The 17,358-nt window shown below is 50.9% G+C and overlaps 1 pseudogene; it reads right to left on the reverse strand.

Moving 5' to 3' along the window:
* Window positions 1–914: 914 nt before the first annotated feature.
* Window positions 915–2,750, reverse strand: LOC146193965 (uncharacterized; annotated as a pseudogene).
* Between the last annotated feature and the right edge of the window lie 14,608 nt (window positions 2,751–17,358).

The following is a 17,358-nucleotide window of genomic DNA, read 5'->3' on the forward strand; positions in this document are numbered from 1 at the left end:
TGCGGACGAGGCTGTGCCGCGCTTCCCAAAGGTGCAGAAGGTGGTTGTCCACCTCTGGAGTGGCCTCCGAGAGCTGAATTTGTGTTTCCACCGAACGAAGATGTGTAACCAATCCTTGTGCCCACGCGTGGTATCCTTGTTCGTGGATAGAGGCCGAATTGATGTAGCTTTGCTGAAACTTATTCCAGTCGGGTAGCCGAGCTTGTGCGTGGGGTCTTGCCAATGGTTTAGTTCTTACAGTGGTATTGATAAGGCAGTGGTCACTACCGAGGGTTTCCTCGGTGTTGATCCATTCTGCGTGTACAATGTTTTTGGTAAAGGTGAGATCCGGGCATGTATCCCGGGTCGCTGAATTACCCATCCGCGTTGGATATGCAGGGTCAGTGTGAAGAGTCAGGCCCAGCGTGGACGCGAGTTCCGCTAGCTTGCGTCCCCGCTTCTCTTCACGCACGTATCCCCAGAGTGTACTGTGGGCGTTGAAATCACCCACAATCACCAAGGAGTCCCTGCCCGCAGCCTTTAGAGCGCGGCTAAAGAGTGCTGCGAACGTTACATTTTTGAGTCTGGGGGAGCAGTAGATGTTAAGTACGTGAAGTGGCGCATCTTGTTTCTTGAGCGGAAGAAGTGTCACCATCACGTAGGAATATTCAGCGTCAAGTTCTAAGTCAACTAGAGTAGCCGTATAATTTTTATGCACGCAGACGCAGGCAGAGGGGTCCTGCTGAAAGGTGATGTAATTTGTGAGGGTGACGCCACTCCCTGGCTCCTGGAGGGCAACCACCGCGGGAAGAGAGTTGAAAGTTGAAAGGTAAAGTCGGAGATCCGCCCTCTTTGCGCGGGAACGGGAGCCCCGACAGTTCCATTGGACAATTTGGACGGGGGTGGCCGAATTGGTTCTTGGGAAGCGCCTGATCTTAGGGCTGCTCGCCATGGTCATTTAGGCTGAGAAGGGGTTGTATTGACGCTGCTCCGGAGCCAACACTCGCGGGAAGGGGGGCATCCTCCATACCGGAGAGCGAGCAGTTGTCGTCATCGTCTACCTCAGGGGTGCGTCTAGAAGTTTTGTTCGGACGGCCGGGTAAGGGACCGCCGGGCCTGCGCGAGGAGCGTAAGGAATGCGCAATTTGTTTGGCAATCATCGCGGGGATTGTCTCTTGCAATTTGGAGATGGCGTTGACCATCACTGAAATTTGATTTTCTATGGCAATGAATCGTGCCTCTGTGGCCCCGAATCGGGCCTCGAATGCTGCCTCCAAGCTTGTTACCGCTATTGGCACCACGAGCTCACTCTCCATTACCTCAGCCGCGGGAGGCGAGGGCGGAGAAGACTGGTTAATTTTGGATTCCAATTCGTTAATTTTCTTAAGCAGCATCTCGTTTTGGGCCCTGAGTGCTGCTATTTGATCTTGCTCGGCGCTGTGCGCCCTTGGGAAGGGAGTGGAAAGGGGGGAGAGAGAAGCAGCCCCACCCGAACCGCTCACCTGGTGTCCGTGTTTGACTGCGTTGACACAGGTCCTGGTATCACCGCGCGTTTCTTTCGCCAGTCCGCCGTGTGGTGGCGACACCTTCGATGGTCGTTTTTCAGCACCTCCTGTAGGTGGGTTCTCGATGTTGGTGATTTCCTGGCGAGGCTGATCGCCGGGAGGCCCAACATGGCGGCGTTTCTTCTTGGGCGCCATTTTTTTCTTTTTTATCTTGGGTGTGCGGAATTTTGCCGCACAGTCGCGAGAGTTGGTGACATTGGAGCCACCGCACACGGAACACCGCGGAACACAGTTGTGAGGAGCCCGCACCCCCTCCACTAGCGGAGCTTGGAATCCGCAGAGTCCACAGGTGTCAGACTGCAAGTTTGGACATGCGTCCGCGCGATGCCCGACGGCCCCACACTGGCCGCACGCAGGAATAGTTTTGTAATAGTTTCGCACAGAGACGACCATGTTGTCATAGTGCACGTAACGGGGCTTCTCTTTACCCGCGAAAGTGATGCGTGCCTTGTTGGATGTTCCGAATTTCCGGATTTCCAGGATGGTGCCGGCGCGCCAGCACACTCGGTCTTGGAGAGTTTCTGTGGTGTCCGAGTTACGGACCACGATCACGCCGTGGCATATGTTGCCGCCGTCTTGTCTCAGGTAACCCCGAAGCGGGATCGACCCCTTCTCGGTGTTTACTGCGAAGTCCCCGATGAGCAGGTCGGCCGCCTCGATGTCCGGGGTATGCACAATGATTATGTTTTGTTCTCGTGAGGGTAGAACGGAGACGGCGCTGGCCCGTTTCAGCCCGAGGTACGCCGAAATGGCAGTGCCGCAGCCAGTTTCCGTGAACGCCTCGTGAAGAGAAACACTTTCTCTGGGCTTTATGACTATAACGTAGTCTTCGGGAGCCGGTTTGGGCATTGGACGCGGCTTCCACTTCGAGAACGCCTTGAACTTGCTTTCCGTGGCGCGTCGCGGGAACGTTCATGTTTCCGACCGACGAAATGGCGGCCGGAGCGGTGCCGAACGCCGCCATCTGGGCTTTGTCTTGGGAGCGGCGTGCAGCCGCTTGAAGTAAAGCTTGACTCCGAATTTTCAGAATAACCGTCGAATTTGTATCTCCGGTGGCGGGTACCGAGGTCCACAACATTGCCTCAGGGTCGTAACCGCGTATTTGATCCGCGGAAGTCGCCATTTTTTCCTCGGAGGGCCGATTCCGCCAGGCCAGGCGTCGGCGACGCCGTTAGGCTTAACGACGGCGCCAACGTGGTCGGTCGAAAAATGGCCGTAGATTTGAAGAAAATCGGCCTACCTGGATGACTTTTGTATCCAGTTGTTCCGCTTGATTTTTCGGATCGATCGATGCCAGTTTTGCCGGGGTAGGATGATTTGGGACGCGGCTCCAGCCGCAAATTGGCGGAGCCGAAACACACGCGTCTACTCTCGTCGCGCGCTCGCAGCGCCCTACATCGCTTTCAGGTCCAGTCGTGGCCATTGGCATCCTAGAAAGACAATCTGCGTCTGCATGACGCCTCCCGCTTTTGTAAACCACGGCAAAGTCATATTCCTGTAACCGGAGGGCCCAGCGTGCGAGGCGACCACATGGGTCTCGAAGGTTCCGCAACCAACAGAGTGAATGATGGTCAGTTACGATAGTAAACGAACGTCCGTACAAATATGAACGGAAACGCTGCACAGCGAAAACTACAGCTAGGCATTCCTGTTCGGTGACTGTGTAGTTTCGCTCCGGCTTGCTCAGGGTACGACTTGCGTACGCGATAACATGCTCTCGTTCATTGTGCCGTTGGACAAGGACTGCACCAAGACCGATTCCACTAGCGTCCGTGTGTACTTCTGTCATTGCAGTAGGATCCAAGTGACGTAAGATGGGTTTCGATATTAAAAGAAACTTCAGTTGACGGAATGACGCGTCGCAGTCTGGTGTCCAGTTAAAAAAAGAGTTTTTGTGGAGAAGGCACGTCAATGGGTAAGCAACGTCAGCAAAGCGATGTATAAAGCGTCTAAAATACGAGCACAACCCTAGAAAACGGCGCAACTCCTTCACTGTCTGCGGGGGTTTAAAAGACTCAACAGCGGCAGTTTTCTGGGAATCCGGCATTACACCATCACCATTGACAAGGTGTCCTAGGACCAGCGCTTGGCGCTCTCCAAAGCGGCACTTTTTGGAGTTCAGAATTAGGGCAGCGTTGTGCAGGCAATTCAAGACACGTACTAGACGGTCATTGTGTTCTTGGAAGGATTTCCCAAATATGACGACATCGTCCAGATAGCAAAGACAAATGTCCCATTTTAAGCCGCGCAAAACTGTGTCCATAAAGCGTTCGAATGTAGCTGGCACATTACACAGCCCGAATGGCATAACATTAAAACTCATAAAGGCCATCTGGCATTACGAAGGCTGTTTTTTTCTTATCCGCAGGGTCCATTGGAATTTGCCAGTAGCCAGATCTGAGATCAAGACAAGAAAAATAGGACGCACCAGAGAGGCAGTCGAGGGCATCGTCTATGCGAGGAAGAGGATAGACGTCCTTTTTCGTAACAGAATTTAAACGCCGATAATCGACGCAGAATCGCCACGAACCGTCTTTCTTGCGTACAAGAATAACAGGGGCAGCCCAGGGGCTAGATGACTCCTGTATCACCTTTTTCTGTAGCATGTCCTCCACTTGCTCATGAATGACTTTGCGCTCAGATGGGGACACGCGATATGGCTTTTGACGAATGGGACGAGCCGAACCAGTGTCGATGCTATGATGGGTCCGATGTGCAGGGCGAGAGGTTGGTCCATCTGTTTCAGAAAAGTCAAACATAGGCGAAAAAGGTAGAAGAATATCCACAAGAGTACGGCGTTGAGGTGAGCTGAGATCGGCGCTGATCATGCGGAACATCGAAGTTTCATCAGCAGGTAAAGGTACGGTGGCACTCGTAGCATCTGTGACCAAAGCAACGATGTGGGGCGCATCGGGTCCACAGGAGGCAAGCTTCAATCCCGTTGGTGAAACTGCGGGCTCGGACGATGGGTTGATGGTCCATAACGAGGCACTACCATGATGCACGGATATCATACAGTGAGGGATAATTACATTTTTCTTCAGGCATGCTGAGTGAACTGGGTGCACCATGGCCCGGAATGAAACCTTCTCAAGAAGTGGAACGGACACGGGGACGAACATGGCAGACAAGGGTGGAACTACTGTGTCTTCGGTAATACTAAAAACTGTTTCTTCATCACGGCCACTTTCAAAAAGTGTCGGCAGATGCTAGCCATCAAAATGAACCTCTTGACTTCGGCAGTCCACGGTAGCGCCACAAAACTTCAAGAAGTCCATTCCTAAAATGATGTCATGCGTAGAGTGGGGTAAGACTACGAATTCGGCTTGAAAAATTGCACCACCCACAGACACTTGCGCACTACACACACCCAGTGGCCGCAACGCCTCTCCACTCACACCACAAAACGTTGAAGCACGGTCATATTCAAACATCACTTTGCGTCCCAACAAGCGCCTAAACTGATTACTCATCACAGACAGAGTCGCACCCGTATCCACCAAAGCTAATGTATACACACCATCAATAAACACACGAATTTTGTTTTTGATCATTATAGTTGGAGGGATGTTGGCACACAGCACATTTCCAGCGGCCTCACCCCCATTGGTCGCGCTGGTTAGTTTTCCTGCTGAGGATGCTGAGGCGGCATGGGGCGCCGTCGTGGTGATGGAGAACGACGCGCACGGAAGGCGGGTGGTGGAGTAACACTTCTATCAGATGCAAGGGAGTGGTCGCGGATATTCTGGTTATGGATGTTGCGGTAATACCCACGCTGAGTATCTGATTGTTGAAAAACGGGATTGTATTGCCGATTGTTGGGTACTGTTGGAAGCGCCGGACGGTTATAGCAAGGTGGGAACCTACTGCGGCAGTATCTGGCGATGTGACCTTCGACGCCGCAGCGGTAGCAAATCGGCGGGGAAGGTAGAAAATGCTGTTGCGAATAAGAGCAGGGAACCGCTGGGTGCGTCGTAGGTCTGGCTGAATGCTCATACTGCTCAGGAATCCTGGTAGATCGAATGGAAGATCTATGGGCACTTGAGGCGACGTCATACCTTGGGGCGTCAGGCACCGACTCATTTCGGTTGGCGAAATGCATAGGAGGATAGTCAATGGAAGCTGCAACTTCAGGAGCTTGTGGGAAAGGCTGAACGGTAATCGCTTGTGGTGGCGAAGCCGGCCGTCTAGATACCCTCTGGACAGAGACCTCAGCAGATTCGTGCAGGGGAAGTGGGTTGAGCCGCAGGAGTTCTTCCCGCACGATTTGCCGGATCGTCGACGGAAGGTCTAGTTGGGCGTGGTCACCAAGGCTGGCCACGGTAGGCACGTTGGCCAGCCGCCCAAATTTTGGCACAATACGACGCGTTTTCAGAGCTTGAAAAGCGCGGATGTGTTTATTGACATCGGAGACGGTTTCAAAGCTGTCTTTGGCGATTAAAAAGTTGTACACGTCAGCCGCAATACCCTTCAAAATGTGGCCGACTCTGTCTTCTTCGGGCATGTTGGAATTGACACATCTGCACAATCTGAGGATCTCTTCTGTATAAATGGTACAAGTTTCATCCGGCAATTGAGCTCTTTGGGCAAGGGTCTGCTCAGCCCGCTTTTTGCTCGGTACAGAGTCACCAAAACGCTGTTTGATCTCGGTGGCAAACCGTTCCCAAGTTGTCAAATTGTCCTCGTTATTCTCGAACCATGTCATCGCCGTGTGAGTTAGAAAGAAGACGACATTTGTGAGCATGGTGATAGGGTCCCACCAGTTGTACCGACTAACTCGTTCATAATGAAGTAGCCACTTCTCAACGTCCTCACCTTCCTCTCCTGCAAACGGCCGTGGTTCCCGGTAAGGCTGGCAGGGAATAGAGCTGGAGGGGGCAGGCCTGTCACCAGCCTGGCTTGCAGCGTCGCGGCCGGCACGGTTAGAACCGGTGTGGTCCATGATGTTTGGAAGCGGTGGCAGTCCAGCAAGGCGGCGACTACGTCGAAACTCCAGTTGTTCTTGCCGCGCCGTACTTGGGGATCGAACGGAGCACCTCTACCAAGTTGTTACGATGAAATAGCAAAGGGGTGTTTATTTACAGTGGTATGGCAGTGGGATAAGGTGAAGCCTACTAGCCCCAGGCACCAACGCTTCGTCTTCCTCTTCTTCTGTCCCGCCATCACCATCCTTCATCGTCGTCATTAGCGTGACAATATATATACAAGTCTTCCAGGATCTATAAATACATATAAAAAGGGGTAGGGGCGTACGAACGAAAAACACTAATTTATTTCCGACGTTTCGGCCGGGGCCAGGCCTTCGCACCATCGAAGCTATCGGACCTTCGGAGCTCACGGTGCCAGTTGAAGTGCGAAACGATGTCAGTAATGAGTGCCGCGACACTTGGACCTATTTCCTGGGACGTCTCGCAAGGGCCTCGCCACTCGTTCACCCTAATTATTTTTAATGTCTTTTGCATGCGGTCGTGCGCCTTTTTTTGCACTATAGAGCTTGCACCAATTGTGTACCGCGGTTCAGTGATGTGGATATTTTGGGCTGAGGCAGGCATCAGACGGCTCGTGAAACTTTAGAAACCTTCTATATAAAACAAGCAGGTTCGAATTGTATCAGTGGCAAGTCAGTTTTCTTTTATGACGCTGAACAAACGTTTCTGTCACGCCTTCTATGATAAGATTGATGCCTCTGCTTGATACCTTGCACGCGTGCGCTTTAGCCGAGAAGGCCATATATGGGTGTTACCTTCACTTGAATATATTGCTTGAGTAGTAAACGTCCGTGGTGCACTCTTTCTTGTTTGTGTTTGTGTTGCGCTGTATGCCCTGTAATTATGTCTAATAACGAACTAACTCAGCCGGTAACTCTCTTCAGTATGGGAACTAGCGTAGTTAAAACAGGCAGATGCGCTGAGTCCTTGTGTCATCAGCGGACAGGAAGCACTTTCTCATGTGCGCTCTTGGACGATGACGCAGTGCCTGGTGACCAATGCTAACAACACGCGACGTCATGCTTTCAGATGGCGTCATCGTCACGACATTACACAAATGCCATGGGATGTATTCCAGCACAATAAAACACAGCAAAGCGAGAAATGGGCGCTTATTCTTTGAGGCGCGAAATTATTTCTGCACTGTTTTATTTTCAGACCCATTTTTGATTTGGCGATGAAAAGATGGAGGGACCGAAGAATGGAAAAAGTCGTGAACTTTGGATACATCAAGGTGTATCCGATGGCGCCAGTTTTATTACAGGGTTAAAACCTTTTTATGAAGGACGACAACACGAAATGTCCCGGCTTCACAGACAGCGGTTGTAAGTGTTTAAAACACAAAAGTAACCACACAGCCACCATCGGATATAGCTGCTCCTCAGGAATTTTTTAATCTGGCTGCAAATATAGGGAACCCAAACTCAAGTCTGCCGTCGTGGCCGTGGCGACGCGTAGCTCCCCTTGGGGTGAGAGGCAAAATTTTCAAGAGCATGCACCTAGTGGACGTAGAAACACCTTGAGCGTAATATTCCTGCACTAATAATAATTACATCGGTTTCTTCGTTTTTTACATGAAGTTGAGAGGCGTTATTGAAGCTTTGGGCCTGCTACAACATCTTGTAAAATTCATGACGAACCAGGCACCACTAATGAAATTTCAATTGTTTTTCCATTTTTAAAGAGAATCCCCCAAGGGGAAGTAAATTTGCAATATGGGAGTAATTCTTCGCTTGCATCTACGCGACTGCAGCCAACGGCTACAAATTAAAGCTAAGCAGCTTTCCCAGAAAGCCAATACAGAAAAATTGGCGCTGGTTTCGGGCTCAAACCAGCTACAACCGCCTGTCAGGGGCAATCGCTCTGCCAACTTGACTAACCAGAAAAGTCAGCAGATCAGATAACCTGGCTAAAACACCAGACAAACGCCCTTCCCACTTCACTTCGAATCATTGATCAGATTGCTTGTACCCTGAAAGCTGGCTGTTTTGGTTAGCACAGTTGATATCGCAATTGGCCCGGGAAGACGGTGGTCGCTAGTTCGAACCAAGGTTTGAAATATTTTTTCCGTTCTCTATTTTTTTTTTTTAACTCGATGTTGCTGAGAAAGAGTTATAACTTTACAGCCGTTGGCTGCTCTCGGGCTGATGCTAATGAGCAATTACTCCCATATTAAAAATTATCAATGGCCCGAAGAGCAAAGGACTAGATCATAGATGGAAAAGTTCAGAGTCTAGTGATTCCTTTGAAGTGCTGTAGTGGCTGAAATCGCATCTCATAGCAGTATTTGTAATGGTAGGCATACTTCGGACACTAACTAGCTTGAATGCTGACGTAACCCAGCATGGACTTGCTCACTGGGATTATTCCTTTCGTGAATGTGAAGACAAATCTCGTCTTATGCATGACCTAAGTGAATATGATAACAAAGTAGAGGTCGAAAAGTTGCCGGCTCGAGCTATTTCGCTTTGAACATTCCGAATTAGCAACGCGAAACACGGATTTCAGCACTATGTTAGCTTACAGCTGCTCCAGCTTTGGTCGGTTTTCCGCAGTGCTTTTCAGTTAGAAATAGATTATGACAACACATGAAGATAGTTCTTGTTTCGGCCGTAGTAAATCCGAGTTCACGGGCATGCCGCAGGAGATACCGGGCTTTATTTGCAACTGTGGCACGACCAGCAAGGAAGCGGCAGCTCAATAATAAGCTGCTTGCACGCACGGTCGTCTCATTCCGAAAGCAGTACTCCGAGAGCCAAAGCGAGACCTCGGGTGGCCGCAACTACGCCGTGAAGAGGCGTAGCTACGGTCTCCTCATAAAAAATCAGCCTGCTACGACATTTTAATTTACGTTACCCCTATGTCACGGGAAGAAGCTGCCAACTCAGGTCGCTTCTTTGATATCGGAGGGTGATACCAGATTCAGTCTGCCAGAACCGTTTGCATTCTGGTTATCCCTACGACACACAGACACGTCCATACGGCTTGGTTGAAGCGTGACATTATATATTGGCTGGTAGCATACCCTTAAAAGATGAGCTTAAGTGTCCCCAATAATGTAGCACCTTACACTGATAGGCCGTGATAGGGGAATAATGTAGCAGGCAAAAGAAGCTTCCACCGTTGCTTTCGCAATTCAACTAGGGTTAACCAGAGCTAAACCACAACTAATATTTGTTAAAGGACATGTTAATAATGGCATTATGTAAACTCAGAAACAAATAATAACGATGAAGAAAGCCTCTGCAAATGTGATTCTTTTTTCCAGTGTCACCCTATAAGCGGGGTTTAGGCTACGTCTGGTAGTCTGTTACTTTTTACGTTATTCCTTTCGTATTTTACCTGAATGCAGCTCTGAGATACTTTGATCAACTTCATTTTTTGTTAATAGTGAGTGGCCTTAGCAAAACGCGCTGGTTTTTTTTAACGTTAAATAAATAATTTAGTTCTTTGCGCATTCCGAGGTATACATTTTAAGTTCAACCCATTAGTATTGCCGCGTAACCTTCAAAACTGTATTGGTTGTTTTTTAACAGCCGCCGGCATACAGGCTTATCACTCTGATTCTGGACCGCGTATCAGTTCCGTAATCTTTGTTTGTTAATGCTCGATGTCGCGAGTCACACCTTTATCAGTTTCGTTGTAGCGCAAGATGCACCGAGATCTGTCTCGAAGGTTCCCGCCACTCGGGTGTCTTTCCACAATGTTCCAGCCCGTGCTGGTAGCTGCTTGCGACGTTATCTAGATTGTTCTGTGCAGCCTTTCAATTGAGCGTTGACGAGTGTGACGGGCATTCTTTGTCCGACGATCGACGAGCACGTTTGTTTCTATCGCCGCCGCCGAGTTGCTTAGTTCTTTTGCGGGCGCAAGTCAGCCCAAATAAAGAGTTTCTTTAGTGCAATCATCGACCCTTCATTTGCGTCGTCGACCTCGTCACCACCACGTGACATCTGGTGGAGGTGCTGCCTTTTTATCCTTCAAGCGAAGACCCAAGCCGTGTTCCTGTCGCCCTGTAAGACCAGCCTACAGGTCACCGAGCCACCCGCCGCCGACTTCAAGGCCTACAAACCGAACACAGTCTGCTGCCTGACCCCATTCGATCTCGGATGGCATCGACGCTGACAATGGCCAAGCCTACAGCACCGGTTGTTTTCGTCCCCCCTGCTTCCATGGACTACCGGATGAAGATGCGGGAGATTGGATGGACCTTTTCGACCGTGTGGCGGATTTCAACGGCTGGAACGACGCTGCGAAACTCAGGCAGGTCTACTTTGTTCTTCAAGGACATGCCCGAATTTGGTTTGAAAACCACGAGACTTCTTTCAAGGATTGGGAGATATTCAAAGCACAGTTCTTGATGGCCTTTACAAGTTCTGTCAGAAAAGAAAAAGCTCAGGCCCTCCTCCAATCGAGAATTCAACTACCAAACGAGCCCGTCCTGGTCTACGTAGAGGAGATGACACGCCTGTTTCGCCGCGCCGACCCTAACATGACCGAAGGTGTGAGAGTGAAATTCCTAATGCGAGGCGTTAAAGAGTCGCTTTTTGCGGGGCTTGTACGGAACCCGCCTAAAACTGTGGAAGAATTTTAAAGTGAAGCATCGACCATCGAGAAGACTTTGGACACCCGGATGCGCCACTAAGAGCGACCACTTCAGCCGGACTGCTCAACCCACTACCCGAACGCATCTGCAAGCGGAGAGAACCTTCGGGACCTCATGCCGGAGATCGTGCGAGAGGAGCTCCGCCGAATGCTACCATCATCGCAACAACCCCAGGTGGCGACGCCTGCGGACGTCGTCCATGAAGAAGTTCAGCAGGCGCTGGGCGTTCCTGAAGCGATGACTCCGACGGCTCCAGAGCATGAATCAGCAGCGATGGTCTATGCAGCTGCATTATGTCGTCCTGCACCCCGATGCGACCTCCCTAGCCGACGCGACCTCCCAAGCCCTCGGCCGCTACCATCCTGCTTCCGAAAGCCGCCCCTTGGTCCCCTCCCGCCAAGCCTACCAATGACCCCCAAGCGCCAGAAAGTGCGACGCCTGGAGGACAGCAAACAAGCGACGGCTCTGCTTCCATTGTGGTGAGGCAGGACACATCCTCCATCACTGCCCGTACAGGCGGATCGGCCTCCGTGGTTTCGCTGTCGACGCCCCACGACCCTGTCCTGGCGAGCGACCACAGGAAATCAACGACTTCCGGCGCACAGGAGAGCACTCGTCGCCAAGGCGTCTGTCACGCTTCCCATCACCGTACAATGCCCGATTTGCGTCGCCGGGCCGCGGTTACGTGCAAGGACGGTCTCCTAGCCCCCGTAGGGGAAACTAAAGGCAGCAACCTTTGGAGGTGAGGTTGCTCAACGGCGAAAAGACGAAGATCCTCCGCCGCCGACGACCACTAACGACGACGCAACCATTTCATCGCCGCTCCACACGACGACATCGACAACACGACCAGAGTGCAAGCCGACACCGTCGCCCAGCGAAGTAACAACGGTATGCCCCGGCCATGATCTGAAGAAACGACTGAGTCGAGATCGGACACTAAGGCCCACGTGATATGCGAGGACGCGAACAAGCGACCTTGAAGTTGATATCGACGGTCGCAGAGTCACTGCCCTAGTAGACACCGGAGCTGACTATTCAGTCATCAGTGGACCGTTAGCCTCCCATCTCAGGAAAGTTACAACCGCTTGGGATGGCCCGCTGATTCGCACCGCAGGTGGCAACGTGATTACTTCATCAGGACGATGTACTGCAAGAATAACCGTAAATGGGTGTACTTACCCACCAGCTTTGTGATCTTGCAGCCGTGTTCCCGCGACGTGATTTTAGGCATGGACTTCCTAAATGAAAATAGGGCTATCATCGACCTCTGATCCAAGCTCATCAAGCTCTCTACTGACAAAGTCATACCTGCTACGACGACTTCGACGCAACACGTCGCTCTAAACGTCCTCGACGGAGAATCGACCGTGCCGCCCCGATCAAGCGTCGCCGTCAGCGTAGGTAGCACAGACATCGAAACAGCTGAAGGCCTCGTCGAAGGAAATATCCAATTGCTCTTAAAACGAGGTATCGGCATCGCAAGAGGCATCGCGAAATTCGGGAGAGGACAAGCTCAGGTGCTGGTAGCAAACTTCACTGAAGAATCCCGGCATCTCAACAAGGGCATGACCATCGCTTTTCTCGACGAATTAGCGGACCTCAAAGACGTATTCGCCCTCCACGACCAACCACTGGAAGACGCCCCAGACCAATTCCGTCAGCGCACATTTGACATCAACCCAGTATTGACCCACAGCAGGAAAAACCAGATTCGCAGTCTTCTTCGAAACTACAGGGAGTGCTTCTCGTCATCATCGAAGGTACGACAAACACCACTGACCAAGCACCGCATTATAACGGACGAACACGACCCATCTCTGCGCCAAAGCCCTTATCGTGTATCGCCGCGAGAACGGCAGGCCATTCGTGATCAAGTTGAACAAATGCTGCGTGATGACGTAATCCAGCCATCGAACAGGCCCTGGGCGACACCAGTCGTTTTGGTCAAGAAGAAAGACAGCACACTTCGCTTCTGCGTTGATTATCGCCGCTTGAATAGCATAACGAAGAAGGATGTCTACCCGCTTCCCCGCATCGACGACACTCTCGACCGGCTCTGCAATGCAAGGTGCTTCTCATCGATGGACCTGAAGAGCGGATATTGGCAAATTGAGGTCGACGAAAGAGATCGCGAGAAGACCGCATTCATCACACCGGACGGCCTTTATGAGTTCTAGGTGATGCCATTTGGCCTCTGCTCCGCACCAGCCACGTTTCAACGAGTAATGGACACAGTCCTGGCAGGCTTGAAGTGGCAAATTTGTTTGGTATATTTGGACGATGTTGTTGTCTTCTCGTCAAACTTTGAAGACCACCTGAAACGACTACAGACAGTGCTGGAAGCCATCAAGTCATCGGGACTAACGCTAAAAGCAGAGAAGTGTCACTTCGCCTACAAAGAACTCCAGTTCCTAGGTCACATCGTTAGCAAGGGCGGTATTCGCCCAGACCCGGAGAAAACAGCTGCAATCGCACAATTCCCACCGCCTGCCGACAAGAAAGCTGTGCGCCGCTTCCTTGGGCTGTGCGCTTATTATTGACGATTTGTCCGAAACTTTTCGCGGATCGCCGAATCGTTGACGCAGCTTACAAAGGCTGACGTTCCTTTTACATGGGAAACGCCGCAAGGAGAAGCCTTCGACAAACTTAAGCGCCGCCTGCAATGCCCTCCTGTACTTGGCCACTCTGATGAAAACGCCGAGACCGAAATTCATACCGACGCGAGCAGTGTGGGCCTAGGAGCCATTCTCGTCCAGAAGAGTGCCGGACAGGAAAAAGTAATCGCCTACGCTAGCAGGTCCCTCACAAAAGCCGAAGTCAATTACTCGACGACCTAGAAGGAGTGCCTAGCGATCATCTGGGCTACTTCTAAGTTTCGTCCATACCTATATACGGCCGACCATTCAACATAGTTAGCAACCATCATGCGCTCTGCTGGCTGGCTAATTTGCAAGATCCCTCCGGCCGCCTTGCCAGGTGGAGCCTACGACTTCAAGAATTTGACTTGACTGTAGTCTATAAGTCGGGCCGGAAGCACCCCGACGCAGACTGCCTATCACGCGCTTCCGTCGACGCTCCCCCGAAGGACGATGAAGACGACGCCTTTTTGGGACCGGTAAGCGCCAGCCGTTTCGCAGGACAACAGCGATCTGACCCTGAGCTAAACGCGCTAGCCGATTACTTAGAAGGAAAGACCACTTCCCCTCCTGGTGTGTTCAGGCGACATTTATCATCGTTCGCGTTAAGCAATGGCCTCCTAGTGAAGAAGAACTTTGCAACCAACAAGACCGCGCAGCTTCTTGTAGTGCCTAAAAACCTCCGGCACGAAATTCTGCAGGCGTTGCACGATGAGCCCACAGCAGGCCATCTCGTATTTGCGCGCACGTTGCATCGAATCCAGGAGAAGTATTACTGGCCGCGACTGCTTGCCGAAGTTGCCCACTACGTGAAGACGTTTCGTGAGTGCCAACGACGCAAGACGCGTCCGATCAGACCAGCAGAACTACTGTGTTGTCGTTCTCTTCCTGTGTCTTCGTTTTGAAGTGCGCTAGTTTGATTTCCAAGATGATTTACCAACTAGCCCGTTCTTCCACCCTTGCCAGAACTACTAAACCCGATTCCGCCCCCAATCCTGCCCTTTCAACAAATTGGGATGGATGTCCTCGGCCCCTTTCCATCTTCGTCTATGGGTAACAAGTGGATCATCGTGGCCACTGACTACCTTACCCGTTACGCCGAAGCGAGAGCACTACCAAATGGTACCGCGGCAGAAGTCGCCAAATTTTTTGTCGAACAAATTCTCTTGCGACACGGCGCCCCAGAAGTGCTCATCACGGACAGGGGAACGGCGTTTACGGCAGAGTTGACGCAAGCCATCCTGGAATACAGTCATACGAGCCATAGACGAACAACTGCGTACCATCCACAGACCAATGGCCTTACGGAGCGCCTGAATAAAACTATCGCGGACATGATCGCCATGTACGTCGACGCTGAACACAAGACCTGGGACGCCATCTTGCCGTACGTGATCTTCGCGAATAACACGGCAGTCCATGAGACGACCAGAGCGACCCCGTTTAAGCTTGTGTACGGCAGGGAGCCCACGACGATGCTCGACGCAATGCTGCCGCACGTAACCAGCGAGGACAACCTTGACGTCACCGCCTACCTGCAGCTTGCAGAGGAAGCCCGACGACTCGAACGGCTGCGTATTAAAGACCAACAGCGCACCGACAGCCGACGATACAATTTACGACGACGCCACGCAGAGTACAATCCAGGAGACCAAGTGTGGGTTTGGACACCAATTCGCCGTCGCGGATTAAGTGAAAAGTTGTTGCGTCGATACTTTGGGCCGTACAAAATCATTCGCCGCGTCGGACCACTAGACTATGAAGTCATTCCCGACGGAACGTCAGCATCACAACGGCGACGCGAACGCCCAGAAATTGTACATGTTGTACGACTGAAGCCATATTACGCGCGTTAAAGAATCTGTGGTGTTTAAACTTTGCAGTGTTTATGTTTAAGGTTCTTTGTTTTGGAACATTGAGGCGATGTTTTATTTTTTTTTAGGGGGGGAGTGAAGCCGCGCAAACTTAAAAACTGTATTTGTTGTTTTTTAACATCCGCCGGCATACAAGTTTATCACTCTGATTCTGGACCGCGTATCAGTTCCGTAATCTTTGTTAATGCTCGATATCGTGAGTCACACCTTTATCAGTTTCGTTGTAGCGCAAGATGCACCGAGATCTCTCTCGAAGGTTCCGGCCACTGGTGTGTCTTTCCACAATGTTCCTCGAACCAGCTCCTCCTCCACAATGTTCCTCGAACCAATAGGCTCGAACCAGCTACAACCGCCTGTCAGGGGCAATCGCTCTGCCAACTTAACTAGCCAGAAAAGTCAGCTGATCAGATAACCGGGCTAAAACACCAGACAAGCACCCTCCCCACTTCACTTCGAATTATTGATCAGATTGCTTGTACCCTGAAAGCTTTCTGTTTTGGTTAGCTCAGTTGATATCGCAATTGGCCCGGGAAGACGATGGTCGCTAGTTCGAACCAAGGTTTGAAATATTTTTTCTGTTCTCTATTTTTTTCTAACTCGATGTTGCTGGGAAAGAGTTCTAACTTTACAGCCGTTGGCTGCTCTCGGGCTGATGCTAATGAGTAATTACTCCTATATTAAAAGTTATCAATGGCCCGAAGAGCAAAGGACTAGATCATAGATGGAAAAGTTCAGAGTCTAGTGATTTCTTTGAATTGCTGTAGTGGCTAAAATCGCATCTCATAGCAGTATTTGTAATGCTAGGCATACTTCGGACACTAACTAGCTTGAATGCTGACGTAACCCAGCATGGACTTGCTCAGTGGGATTATTCCTTTCGTGAATGTGAAGACAAATCTCGTCTTATGCATGACCTAAGTGAATATGATAACAAAGTAGAAGTCGAAAAGATGTCGGCTCGAGCTATTTCGCTTTGATCATTCCGAATTAGCAACGCGAAACCCACCAGACAGGACTGGAGAATTAGAAACACGGATTTCAGCACTATGTTAGCTTACAGCTGCTCCAGCTTTGGTCTGTTTTCCGCAATGCTTTTCAGTTAGAAATAGAACGTGACAACACATGAAGATAGTTCTTGTTTCGGCCGTAGTTAATCTGAGTTCCCGGGCATGCCGCAGGAGATACCGGGCTTTATTTGCAACTGTGGCACGACCAGCAAGGAAGCGGCAGCTCAATAATAAGCTGCTTGCACGCACGGTCGTCTCATTCCGAAAGCAGTACTCCGAGAGCCAAAGCGAGACCTGGGGTGGCCGCAACTACGCCGTGAAGAGGCGTAGCGGTCTCCTCATAAAAAATCAGCCTGCTACGACATTTTAATTCACGTTACTCCTATGTCACGGGAAGAAGCTGCCAACTCGGGTCGCTTCTCTGATATCAGAGGGTGATACCAGATTCAGTCTGCCAGAACCGTTTGCATTCTCGTTACCCCTACGCCACGCAGTCACGTTCATAGGGCTTGATTGAAGGTGACTTTATATCTTGGCTGGTAGCTTACGCTCTCGCGTCATACCCTTAAAGGCTGAGTTTAAGTGTCCTCAATAATGTAGCACCTTACACTGATAGGCCGTGATAGGGGAATATTGTAGCAGGCAAAAGAAGCTTCCACCGTTGCTTTCGCAATTCAACTAGGGCTAACCAGAGCTAAACCAC

Source organism: Amblyomma maculatum, chromosome 4 (genome assembly GCF_055883805.1).
Source record: "Amblyomma maculatum isolate TAMU_Amacu chromosome 4, ASM5588380v1, whole genome shotgun sequence".
In the NCBI taxonomy this organism is placed as follows: domain Eukaryota; kingdom Metazoa; phylum Arthropoda; class Arachnida; order Ixodida; family Ixodidae; genus Amblyomma; species Amblyomma maculatum.